The sequence below is a fragment of the Pteropus alecto genome, unplaced genomic scaffold, assembly GCF_000325575.1.
Source record: "Pteropus alecto unplaced genomic scaffold, ASM32557v1 scaffold73, whole genome shotgun sequence".
Lineage (NCBI taxonomy): Eukaryota > Metazoa > Chordata > Mammalia > Chiroptera > Pteropodidae > Pteropus > Pteropus alecto.
Genome location: NW_006436284.1, coordinates 4,927,431 through 4,940,958, shown reverse-complemented (window position 1 = coordinate 4,940,958; position 13,528 = coordinate 4,927,431). Strand labels below are relative to the sequence as shown.

Below are 13,528 nucleotides of genomic sequence, written 5' to 3'. Positions count from 1 at the left end.
CCAATATTTACTTTTCTATTTATTTATTTATTTTATTTTGAGAAAAAGTCTCAAAAAACACAAAGGCCAACATCCACCTAACAGAGAGGCAAAATGGCCATCCATCCCGGCAAAACAGTCACATGTGAGCACCTGCTCCACACACGCCTGTGCTCTGCACTTGCATGTCTCATTTTATTCTCTTTAACCCCCAAAGAAAAGGAATTATTGCTCCCATTTTCAGAGGTGGAAAGTAAAGCTTAGAGGAACATAAATAACTTTACTAAAAGTGTCCAGCTGCATGTGAACCTGCGTCTGCCCAGCTTTGCAATTCGGGTAGTTCCCTGTACCTGGTCCAACTGGAACCGCCACATCCATGGAGATCTCAAAGCTTCATGGATCAGCCCCAGTGCATAGCTCAAGCACAGTGCCAGGGCCCTTCAGAAACCTCAGCTCAGGGATAAGCTTCCCACAAACAGCCTCCAGGCCGTCAAAATTATATTCCCGGATGTCATACTGAGGGGACTCCAGGTGTGGAGCATTTAATAAACTCTGGAGGGTGCAAATAGTAATTGTGAACTGAAATCAGTGAGCAAATTTTTGAAGGGACTAATGATCTCTACGATCAAGAACTACCAAAATTCAAGGATAAAATTAATTTAAAATTCACTTTCAATTCACAAATATAATAAATGAGAAAGAGAACTTTTGAGAAGGGGAAAGGTTGGAATAAAGAAGATAAATTAAAAAACAAAACAAAAAACTGGTTGATGGAAAAAAAAATTAATCATTTAAAGAATCCAGGCCTCTAAATTTGGTTTGGTCTTGAAGATACAATAAGAAGTAGTTTGTTCTAGGTAAAAGCCTTATTATATCCTAATTAAGCAGCCCTTACAGCTTCATTCAGTAATCACCAAATATGTACAGGCATAATGAAATTTAGTATGGATGTCAGCATTCACTTGAGAGTATCACATCTTAAAACATCTGATTACTTTTACTATACACACAGATTCACACAGCTCACTTTATTCTACAAATGAAGAGTAAAGTCTCATGGTTATTATATTTCTGGTGACTTATTTGGTAAATAGGCTGTTCATTGCCAGGACATTATATATAGAGAGTGAGCTTCTTGTGTTTCAGCTTATATTGAATATTAAATATGTGACACAGTTACTAGGATGATAAATTAAGACAATTCTGTAAACACATTTTTATTTCAGAAGAGTCTGGATACGATGGTGAAAATGTTGATATGACTTTGGCCAAGCAAATATTAATAAAGACTTTAAAATTTGAAAGTAGGAAAAACACATATCGATAATTTTCTTAAAAGATTTTATACCCATAATCTTAATACAAAGAGTAGAAAGAATATTCTTGACAATTATGAACATACAATAAAACAAAAAAAGCCAACAACTAATTTTATAAAATAAAATCTACATAATGCTATAAATCCAGAAAATACAATTGATGCCTGAGGTCTGTAGTTCATAATTTCCTACTTCTTTTGTTACCTGATATATATGTACAGATACCTGTACAAATAAAGCAGCTATGTTTGTTAAAGTAGATATGTTTGCAAGCTGCCAGTATTTGGAGTTTAGATGATTTTTTGATATACAACAAACATTTGTACCAAAGAAAAGAGTGAACTTTGGAAACTACTCTTAATCAAAGGTAAAACCTTAGTTTCTTTTTTTCTGGGAAGGTAAAGGGAGATCTAAGCTAAAATAAATCTAACAGAAGCTACTAAACGGACAGGCACCTCCATAAGAGGCAGAAGAGAGTGAAGTGACGCCAGCTCCTTAGAAGCCAGGGAGATGTGAATGATACACCCACCCAAAGCCAAGATCCTGGACCATATGAGTACTTCTGAGAGTGCTATTATAGTTAGAATATTTGCAAAGAACATTATTTCTTGCTTTCAAGTATTTTTCCTAAATGATGTCTAGTTTTTAACTTCTGAATTGTGATTGTAAGCCTCAGTGTTACAAACTGCTACTTAAGCTGTGGTACTAACTAGCGAGCAGCACAGCTGTAATCATTTCCTTAGTGCCGCCCACTGTGGCCATTATGACTGGCACATTACTTCACATTCTGATCACTAAGCTTTGGGGACAATTCCTAAATCAGCTGTTTTAAACTTAAGAATACCCTTGACCCTGGAGTTTTCCTGCTTCTTCAAGCTGGCAGGTTTCCAGTGGCTATGAATCTTTACTCTGGCCACATCTGGACTTCCGTGAACTAGATCATAAATAACCGACTGAAGACAAAACAAAGAACCTAGAAATACATCGTTTTAAAACAGACATAAAATACAGGCCATAAAACATGAAAACTTACAGATTATCCATGTTACCATCTATTAGAATTTAGTTAAGGATGTCTTGCTGCAAACAATAGGTGGCTTTTATGAAAATCACAAATGTCAATACAACTAAATATAATAAAAGTCTTGGAAATAGGATTTCTAAGACTCCATTCCTTGGCTTTCAGCCCCATTCCTTGTCTTTTCCTCCAATCCTGCTCCTCTTCTTAACCTGCCTATTTCCATTCCCAGCATCGCCACTTTCTGCCACACAAACTTAAAACCTCAAAGGTAACTCTAGACTCCTCAAGACAGCCTCCTCCTCGAGTCCTGCCACAATACCTGACAGGTGTCTCAAGTTTATCTGCCCTTTCCAAAGCCACCCTCGAGCCTAGACTACTCTAACAGCCCCTTTGTGTCTGTACTCAGCCAACAGGAAGACGCTCCCTGAAGCCCTCCTGCCCAGCGGCCAGGCTGCACATTGATTGGTGAGGGATGCCTCCAAGGGCTCACAGTTAAATTTCTGTGGTTTACCTCCTGTCCGCGAACTGGGGACAATGAGAGTATTTACCTCAAAATCTTCTATGATGTTTAAATGAATATACTGAATATAAAACGTACAGCATCATGCCTCACACAAAGTAAGCCCTCAAAATATGTTAGCTCTTCTAATCATTATTCAGGTGTCATGCTTCAGTTTCAAACCTTTAAGTGGCTGTTGACTACCTACAGAATACAAATATTCTATCACTCAAACTATTTATTGTAGGGTCTCAGGTCAAGGCAAAAACTGAACTCAAATGATGGCTCTCCTTATTAGCTATGTGATCCCGGAAATTCAGGCCTCAGTTTTCACAGGTACCAAATGGGGATACTACCTCTCTGGGAGAGTTATTAGCTATACTGGATTGAATAGTATCCCCCCAAATTCATGTCCATCTGGAACCTGTGACTGTGACCTTACTGTCATATGCTGTATAACAACATTTCAGTCAACAATGGACCACATATACAATTGTGGTCCCATAAGATTATAATGGAGTTGAAAACTCCTATCCCATTGTGACATCGTGGCCACCATAACATCACAGTGTAACGCATTACTCACGTTTGTGGTGATGCTGGTGCAAACCGACCTACTGAGGCTGCCAGTCACATAAAAGTACAGGATATACAATTATGTACTGTACATACTTGATAATGACAATATATTACCATTGTTAATTTATGCATTTATTAACCATACTTTTTGTTGTTCTTTTAGAGTGTACTTTCTACTTATAAAGAAGTCTGCTATAAAACAGTATGCCATGTTACGTTGGCAGCAGCCTCAAACATCTGGTTTACCTCATCTGATTGCATCATTTAATCTAATCTCATATTGTTTTGTCCAGTACCATGCTATGCAGGTTTGTAGCTGAGGAGCAACAGGCTATATATACCATATAGCCTAGGTGTATAGTATGCTATACCGTCTGATTTGTAAAAGTGCATTATGTTTGCACAACGACAAAAATCACCTAATGACGGATTTCTCAGAACATATCCCTGTTGTTAAGCAGTGCATGAGTATTTGGAAATAAGGTCTTTGCATATGTAATCAGTTTAGGTGATGTCTTACAAACTTAGGGTGGGCCCTAAATCCAATGTGACTACTGTACTTAAAAGAGGAGGAAAAGACAGAGAGACACACAGGAAGAATGCCAGGTGAAGGCAGAGGCAAAGATCGGAGTCTACAGGCCAACGACCAGCAAGGATTGTTGGCAGCAGAGGCATTGCAGCCTCCCCCGCTAGAGCCTTTGGAGGGAGTGTGGCCCTTCCAACACCTTCATTTCAGACTTCTGGCCTCCAGAACTGTCAAAGAATAAATTTGGTTTTTAAAGCCACCCAGTTTGTGGTATTTTGTTACAGCAACCCTAGAAACTAATATAATACATAATTAATGCTTAAAATTATTTGCTATACAAAATAGTTATTCCATGTTACATACAAGGAAACCGAGGCTGAAAGAAGAAAAGTCCATGGCCTAAGGTTAACAGTGAAGCTGGTGAGGGATCAACCTCCCTCTCGTTATAGACTCCATGCTCCCAACCACTCTGCTGTCATTCCCAGCCTTAAATGGAATTAGACACAATGCATATAACTGCCCAGAATACTGCTGCTCACATAATAAGTACTCAAAAACCTTAGCAATTGCTACTTACATTCCAACTCCCTAACATGTTTGGCCTCCAAGTCAAGGGTCAACAAACGTTTTCTTTAAGGGTCAGAGAATAAATATCTGAGGATTTGTAGGTTAAGGTAAGTTGAGGCTTATAGACTGGTTAACAATGGAATCATTTAAAAATGTAAAAATCATTCTTAGTTCAAGTGCTGTGAATAAAAAGGAGCCTGGGTATATTTGGACCGCAGGCTGTAGTTTGCAGACCTGTTCCATCTCCAAGCATCTCCACTGGGGGCTCCATACTCTTACTCTGCAGGTCATTTTATACTCTTCCGTGCTGCTTACCCACTCCTGTAGGCACACAGCCCCTCCTTCTGTCTCCTCCTCCCCACCCTCATGGACAACTCTTTAATTTAGGATTTCAACATGTCTTGCCTGAATCATTACAAGAGCTTCTTGTCTCACCCCACCCCAAACCATCCTTTACTGCTGTCACCAGGGCCTGTCCATCTAAAGTCAATACACTGATCTTCCACGATGTTCACTCCATCACCTCCAGTAGCAATTGTAAACCCAGAAGCACGTCAAAATCATGTGTGGGACGTTTTTAAGAACACTAAAAGTCCAGGCTGCATGTCCCTGATATTTTCATTCAATAGAGCCAGGGTTACATTTGTAACCATTCCAAGGCTGAGCCCTGGGCATGAAGTGCATCAGCTATTATATGCTTATCAAATCTATGATAAAGCATTTCTAAGATCAAGGATGCACTTTCCATCTATATTCCTCCAAAAGTCAAAAGGACTATCTTTTAAAGGGGAAAACCAAATGCTACCCACCCAAGCCTCTTGACAATGACTCTCCATCCATGTCTGGACGTCCATGCCCTCTTACTACAGGCATTAATTTAAATCTATTCCTATTTCAATGGTCTGCACACACATCCTCCCTCCCTATGGAACAGCACCTTCCATGAGGGCAGGTACCTACTGCTCAACACCTAAGCTTATTGCTTTGTGTACCCAAGTCATTCAACCAGATGAATGCATTGTCTCTGGATCTTATGCTTTGAATTAAGTAAAAGGGACCCCAGTCAGAAAAAGTTGTATAATGAAAGCTTACCAAAGAGGAAAGAAGTGTATATATACAAGTTTAAACTTCAAGAATCAATATAAAGTAAAATTATGAAGTACAAAATATTAATTTTTCTGGCACAGAAAGCATTTTCTATATTAAAATAAAACTTCCTCTCCTCTCCCCAATGAATTTTAGAATGTCATTTTATAGGTATATAAGTCCAAGACTTTTAAATCACTCACATGTTAATGGCCTCACCTATAAAATATAACCAGATCATATTTTTATTTCCCATACACATTTAAACTCTGTTACCCAGCATCATATAAACAGAAAAACAAAAACATTCAATAAATCACAGAAGACATTTCAAAATCAACCAGGAAGTACTTACTGAGTGCCTACTTCATTAATTCAACAAGCATTCATTAAGCACTTACTATGCATATACAAAAGAGCTGAGCTATATACTAAAGGAACATAAAAACTTGACCTCCACCCACTACCCAATAATCGAACAGTGTATAATCTCTAGCACACCAGTTAGCATTCTATCAGTAATGACTATCTGGAAAAGAACTCCAGATGGGGTACTCTAAGGAAGGGAACTAGATCTGAGGCTTCACTATCTGTGCCTGTGTTGGGGTGAGGGAGATATGGAAGAGAATGCAGGAGCCTGTTAATCTAAAAGGATTAACCTCAAGTCCTGACTGCCCATCCCCACCTTTGTTCCACTCACGGCCTTCATCTCAGCTGATGGAAACTCCATTCTTGTTGGTCAAAAACCAGTCACTCTTGATGACTCCTCTTCCTCTCACATGCCACATCTGATTCCTTAGGAAATCCTATTTATTCTACCCTTAAAATATATCCAGAATGGGACCCCTCCTTGCTGTCTCCATTGTCTCTACCCTGGTCCAGGCCTCCATCGTCTCTCACCTGGAATACTAGAGTAGTTTCCTACTGGGTCCCAGCTCCTGCCTTTGAACACCCTACCCGCTCTCCATTCTATTCTCGACACAGCAACTGGAGTAAGTCTGTTTAAGGTCCAGTTGTACATCATTCCTTGGCTCAAAACCCTGCTATGGTTCCCACCTCAGGCTTTTATTCCAAGTCCTGACAATGACCCTCAAGGCCCTACAAACAAGAGCTTCCGTGACTTCATCTCCTACTTGGAGCCTCTTAGGTCCAATCACCTGGCCTCTTCACTGTTCCTCAGCCTGCCTGGCACATGCCCACCGCAGTGCCTTTGCTCTAGCTATATCTTTTACCTGAAAAGCTCTCGCTCTAGACCTGTTTGGTGAACTCCCTCACCTTCTCCAGGCCTCCGCTTAAATCTCACCCTCTCAATGGAGGCCTACTTTGACTATTCTTTTTAATACTTCATTCTGCCTCTCCATGCCCACCTGCCCTGCTCCACTTACTTTTTTTTCCCCTGACAATATACAACACTCCTACATTATTTATTATGATGTTTGTTTTTCACTATGTCTCCACCTAGCTAGAATATAAGCTCCACTAGGGTGGTTCTGTTTTGGCCACTGATGCAACCCTAGCATCCTTAACAGTGCCTAATCTATGATGGGGACTTAAATATTTGTCGAATAAAATCGGGTTTATTTTTCAGAGGATCCTATGAATAAATCTAATGATTTTAGCTCCCCTCCTTCACCACTATCTTCCTACCTGCTAAATAATACATAAAAAGTTCTTTATCTGAAGAGGAAAATCAAATCACAATGAGAGGTAAAAAGCTAAGAAAAGGAGTAGAAGTGACATGTGGACAAAAACTCATTCACACTAAGGTTTAATCAAGACACAGATATAAGATCGACAACACAAGCGTGTTCCTACTTTTGGAAAGAAGATAGTATTTAGAACTCAAAGTGAAAGTATACCCTTTATAGGAGGGAAAACCCAATTTCTCATTTCAGTGGCTCTATTAATCACATCCCTCATTTGGGTCAGAGAGAACTTGTCTAGCCATCCACCACGCCTCAGCTTCAGAATACTTGGGTGCTCTTGCCAACAGGCAGATGGCCAGGTATTAATCATTTTCACATTTGCAGCACCTGGTGAGGTAATCCCTTGATACATGTTTGCTGAACTAAATATGCACGAATGTTCTTTCACATAAACTGATAGATGATTTTCATGCTCCCAGATTAAAAAGTTACATAAGATAGAACACTATTGAGACTACCCTGAAACAATGTTTACATGTTCAGCATACACTCAGGAGTATTTTATTTTCAATGTAGGAATGATGCTATTTAAAAAAAAAAAAGTCAACAACAAAAAATATCCAGGAAATCATGAAACTCATATCTACCGACGAGGGAACTGAAGCTCAGAAATGTCACAGTGATTTGTGGAAGGACAGAAGTAACCCGGAGGAGGGAGCAGCTGACAAGAGACAATTTACAAAAATTCTTTAATATGAACAACACAATAGTGGCTCCAGATGACGCAGACATTCAGGACAGCTGTATTTAAAATACAATATTGAACTGCTATACCAATTATTCTTTAGGTTTTTTAACTTTTGCCTACAATTCTGGTGATAATAGGCTACCTGGAGAATAATAAGATTACTGGAATCGTCTTTTAAAGGACAGTGCCTCCCATGGTAAAAGCACCTTCTACTTTTCAAAATTAAGCATTTAGCAAGTAGCTACTAAGAACCATAACATTTAATCTTCATGATGACCTTATGAGGCGTTCCCACTTTGCCAGCAAGAAAACTGAGGCTTACAAGTTAAAATAACTTGGCCAAAGCTCCCCTCACACCTACACACTGGTCCCCTAGATTCCATGCTGGCCCACTGTGATGAGACTGCACATGTGGCTCTTGGCGTGGCACATCCCCCCTTCACTGGTAGGACTGACTCAGCTTCCTCATCAGACTCAAGTCAGCCCAATTTCTTCTGCGTAGCCCTGCGGGGCTCTCAGCAACCTGGCACATGGCTTCTATCACTAGTTAAAACCCAGTGAGGATCAAACAGAGTCCTGTCCGTCCCTGCTGCAGACATGCATGTAGTCTGTGCTCTACACGCACGGTATGACATGTGGTACAGGTCTTCTGGGTGCAGTCTCTCCAAACAGAGCTAAGCATTACCATGCCATTTTATTTGTGATAATCATTTAGTTCATGATATCACAGAGCTTCATAAATAAATGTCAAATTAAATCTAACCTGATATTAAACTTTGATTTTAAAATACTCTGAGACGATACAGAAGATTTTCAACTGGCCTGAAGAAAAGGAATGTAGGTTAAGGGAAGTGTGTTTGTAAGGGAACTGACACCTCCTTCTCCTCACAGAACTTTTTGGTTGTTTGAGTTCCACCATCATCTCTAGAAATCCTAAGATGACCAGGCAGGAACCTGTGCGGATGACATTTCTGAATGAAGAGGAAAATCCAAATGAATCCAAGAATTACCTGAAGAACACGAGTGCGAATGCAGGTCCCTAGATCCTTCTGGTCCATGGTGATCAGCCTAACAGGCTTCCTGGTGTGATTCTGAGGAAGTCTGAGAAACCAGGGACAGGATGGTGGTAGCAGTATCCCCACCTAGCTTCTTGGCCAAGCCTGTCCGTGACCAGTCACACTGATGTTTTAGCCAAGAAACTCAGTCATCCATTTCAGAAGACCCAAAGGTGATCTTATTTTTGCTAAGAAAATACAGACTGGGCCAAAGGTGAAGACTACAACTGAAGTCTTCTTAAAAAATAGCTGGGGGTAGAAGTAGGGAAGAGGAGAAGTAGGTTCAATTAAGAGAGGCCTAAAAAAAAAAAAAGTGAATGACCTCAGTTTCTAGACCAGAGGTTTCAAAATAAGGATGAGTTTGTAAACAGCCCGCTTATTAGACCTTTTCTCTGTATTCCTGGCACTACCCTCTCAGGGCTATTTTTAGCCACAGGAGAATGGGGAGCAGACAGGGAAGGGTTCGCTGTGGCCCAGCCTTACCTTGGGTGCCCTGCTGGGACTCCGGCTATCTTTAATTAATGTCAGAGAGAAATGAGAGTGACCCTACACGTGGTGAAAGGAAGTACAATGGTGAAATTCTACCCCGTAAGACTGATCGGCCCAGTGCTGGCCTACCATTCCTGAGGTCCCAGAGCAGTTTTTTGTTCAAAAGAAAGCTCCCTCTGGAACATTCAGAGGGCAATGAAATAGCCGCTGAATATTTAAGAGTACAGAAAACAGGACTGCCTGCCTGTTTCACACTCTCAGACTACATTTTACCAATAAATCACTTTTATATGATTTTATATCTTTTCTCTAGAATAAAGAAATTTCCCTTAAAGTGATTCCCTCTAGTCCATATTCATAAACAAAGAAGAAACCAACATTTCTCATCATCTAACATTTATGGTTTTTTCCTCCTGTAATATTTCTCAAGAGATAAGCCTAAAGCTTTTAAACCATGACTCGCTGTCATCCAGATTAAGCTTTACTACAAATTAGAGGTTACTCATACCTTTGGAAACAGAACTGAATAAGCTAAGAAACTGATAATGAAATATATTCTATGTACTACCCCAAACTCATCAACATCAGTATCGTTAAGGCAGACTGCAGGCACGGTTGATAGAGAAAAGATAAAAGGCTATCATTTCAAGAAAAAACTGAGACCACAGGGTTATACAGCTATGATAGATATGGGCATACTGCCTACTCAGGGGTCAATAAGCAAAGAATTTAAGGGATTCCTATTCAAGCAAATATGAATAAAATTCAAACAGTCTGAATTTCAATCTACTGTACTACAGACTAGAGCAAGCTGCGTTCTTACTACTCGACTCTATTAACTGAAATAGGTCTGTTTATCTAAGACTCCATTAGTTGATGAAATAATTTAAATTTCTAAAATGCTCTTTTAGCTAAAAGAGCCATATGGCTGTCTTCACTTTTGCAGAAAGTACTTACACTAAAACCATTATTAATTTTAAGCAATGTTTTCAGTACTACGTATAGTCAGGAAAACGCCAGTCCACTGCATTTGAGTACTAGCTTTCTACCCTCATTCTGAAGCTGGTTCCTCACCAGCCCCAGATGTCCATCCTGAGACCAGTTGTTTTCTGAATGAGACATGAAGGCAGGCTGTAAAACAGATGGACATCTTCACACTGCAGAAATATTACTCAGTTGCTAAGTGCCAGTTAAGGTCCAGCAGAGCCTGCCTTCCCCTCCCTTTTTTATTACTTAAGTGTATATGGAAAGGAAGGTGGTGTCATGAGATGACCAAGTGAAAAAAAAATTATCTGAAAAGTATGTAAAAAGAAAATTAATTTGCTGGAGAAAGTTATGACAGAATTGAAAGTTAAACTATAGTCAATTGTCCAGTACAGCACTGTCCAGTAGAATCTTCACTGGTGATGGAAATGTTCCACATCAGGGGTCCCCAAACCCCAGGCCAAGGACTGGCACAGTCTGTGGCCTGCTAGGAACCAGGCCACACTGCAGGAGTGGTGGGGGAGCCAGCGAAGCTTCATCTGTTCAATGTAGGAATGATGCTAACTAGCATCACCGCCTCAGCTCCACCTCAGATCACCAAGCATTAGATTCTCATGGGAGCACCAGTCCCTGGTGCCAAAAAGGTTGGGGACCACTGTTCTACATCTGTTGTCCAATATGGTAGACATCAACTAGAAAGCACTGAAATATAGCTAGTGTTGACTGAGGAACTAAATTTTTAAATTTTTGTTTAATTTTAATTAAATTTAAATAGTCACATGTGGCTCACAGACCCAGCATTAAACAGTACACAGGTTGAGAACATGGAAAAGCAGGCTCCTAGATAAAAGAATAACTCAGAGGAACCAAATGTTCCTGTACTTTCTCCCAGGAATTAAGAGGGGGGGAAAAAAAACTAATTAACTCCCCTTCTTAACTGCTATAGTAATTAAAAAGCACTTTCTAATCATTTTGTTTCATCTGAATGTGGACTTTCTAATATATGATTAGAAAGTCTAAAATGCAGAAGTAGTGAAACTGCCTTTCTTTTACTGTAAATGAGAATTTAAGAGTTGAAATAATCGTTTTGAATTTTTCAATTTCTCCCTAAGTTGAAATATAAATTTGGACCAAATGTTTACAACAAAAGATTGTTTAAATTGCTGAAAGGTTTTTATTCATCTTTTTTGTTATTGTTCTTTTCTCAGTAGTCACAGTAAGACCTTTGATGTGATTATGCTTTGAGACCTTGGAGGAAAAAACAACCTGTAAACAAAATCCCAAGTGCGCAGACTCAAAAGATTCATTCCAACAGCAACAGTTTAATTAAGGTTGGGGGTGGAGGGTGAGGTGAGCTGCTCTTTACAACAAGTTCTGAACATCTAAAACCTGTTCAAAAAACTTTAGACTGGTTTATGATATTCATTTGTATTCCTAAAAATCACCAACGCTAGCATCCTTGATAATTACTGGTTGTAAGAAAATGCTTGTAGCCTTATGTACTGCACACTATAGCTTTAAATGGCAGTGCATTCTAAAGACATGTCATCTAGGGACACAGACTCCCTGTACGGTATACACCAAGGCTACAGCAAAAACAAACTACATTGACTAACAACAGATGTTCTTTCCAAAGTGCCTAAAGATTATGTTTAGTGCCCTTGAACCTGTTTAAACAACATAAAATGGTACTGATTTAAATGAAGGAAGTTTATCAAATCCCAAGCAATTAGAGACAATTTTAGGATTAAAAAAGTAGTAATAAACCACATGGTGTAATAGACTACATAGACGACTGCTATAAACTCAAAAGGGATCTCAGACCAAACACCATACCTTTTCTAATAATTTCAACAGCAGGGCATTTGACAAGACTGTGTGGTCTGAATGTCAGAAAAACTAATGAATGAACTGATGCGACCAGCACTACCACGTCTCCGGAGTCAAGGCTGCAGGAATCTGTACTTGGCTCTGCCTTTCAACTATTTACCAACAATGTGCATAAGTTCACTTAAATATGTAAAAAGGCCACAAGCCTGGATCCAAATTGATGTAAAACAATGGAATATTTAAATGTAAGGTCCTGCATTAAAGCTGAAAGAGTCAATCCCAATCAGCACCAACCAAAAAGTCAAGGATTCTTAACAATTCATGCAAAAAAAAAAAAAAAAGGCAGAGAATGTAGAAGCAGGTTCAACATAGGCTGACAATGACATGGTTGCTCAAATAGCTTATTCAATCTTAGACGGCCTTTACGAAAACGTAAATTGCCAAGAAAGTTACTATTTTCTGCTAAAATAGGTACTGCAGATGTTGCAAGATACTACTTACTGCATTTTAGCAGGGACAATGACACATTCAAGGTGTCTGAAGAACTCCCACTTGGTGAGTCAGAAGGAGTCACACACTTGGAAGGGAAGAACAGCAGTAGAGGGGAAGAAAGCGAGACTACTGTCTCCAAAGGCCTAAAGGGCTGACATGTTGATGAGGAATAGACTTATTCTGTGTGGTTCCAGGGAACAGAAACAGAATCTAGAGAGGCAAATTTTAGCTCATAAAAGGAATATGTCAAAATCAGGGATATGTCACAATCAGAGTTGTTCATAATTGGTCTGGCAGATCTGGAAAGGCAGTGAGCACCTCATTACTAAACACCAGACCTGATAACCCTAGAAGATGTCTACCGTCACAGTAAGTTAGATTAGGTGACTCCCCTCTTTCCCCTACCCCCACCGAATAGATGACATTCACAGGCAAGACTACCTCCCTAACCCCAACACCTCCCATTCTCTCACTCAAGGCATTCTATCAATGCAAATTATTAAGGAATGTTAGGAAAGGCATCACAGCTCGGATTTATTTTATAAAATAATAATCTGTGATTTTTAGTGATTTAACAAAAGTCAGAATCACTAACAATTACCAATAAAACAAGCTCTGATAGCTGGACAGTTAAATCACTTAAATCACTGAGATTTCATAAACGCTGCTCTCATACATAATATTCGGATTCTATACATTATGTAGTTT

The 13,528-nt window shown here is 39.4% G+C and overlaps 1 protein-coding gene across 1 annotated transcript in view; it reads right to left on the bottom strand.

Annotated features, from left to right (window-relative positions):
• SNX18 (sorting nexin 18) overlaps window positions 1–13,528 on the bottom strand; it is a 28,485-nt gene that overhangs the window by 10,401 nt on the left and 4,556 nt on the right. The window lies entirely within an intron of this gene.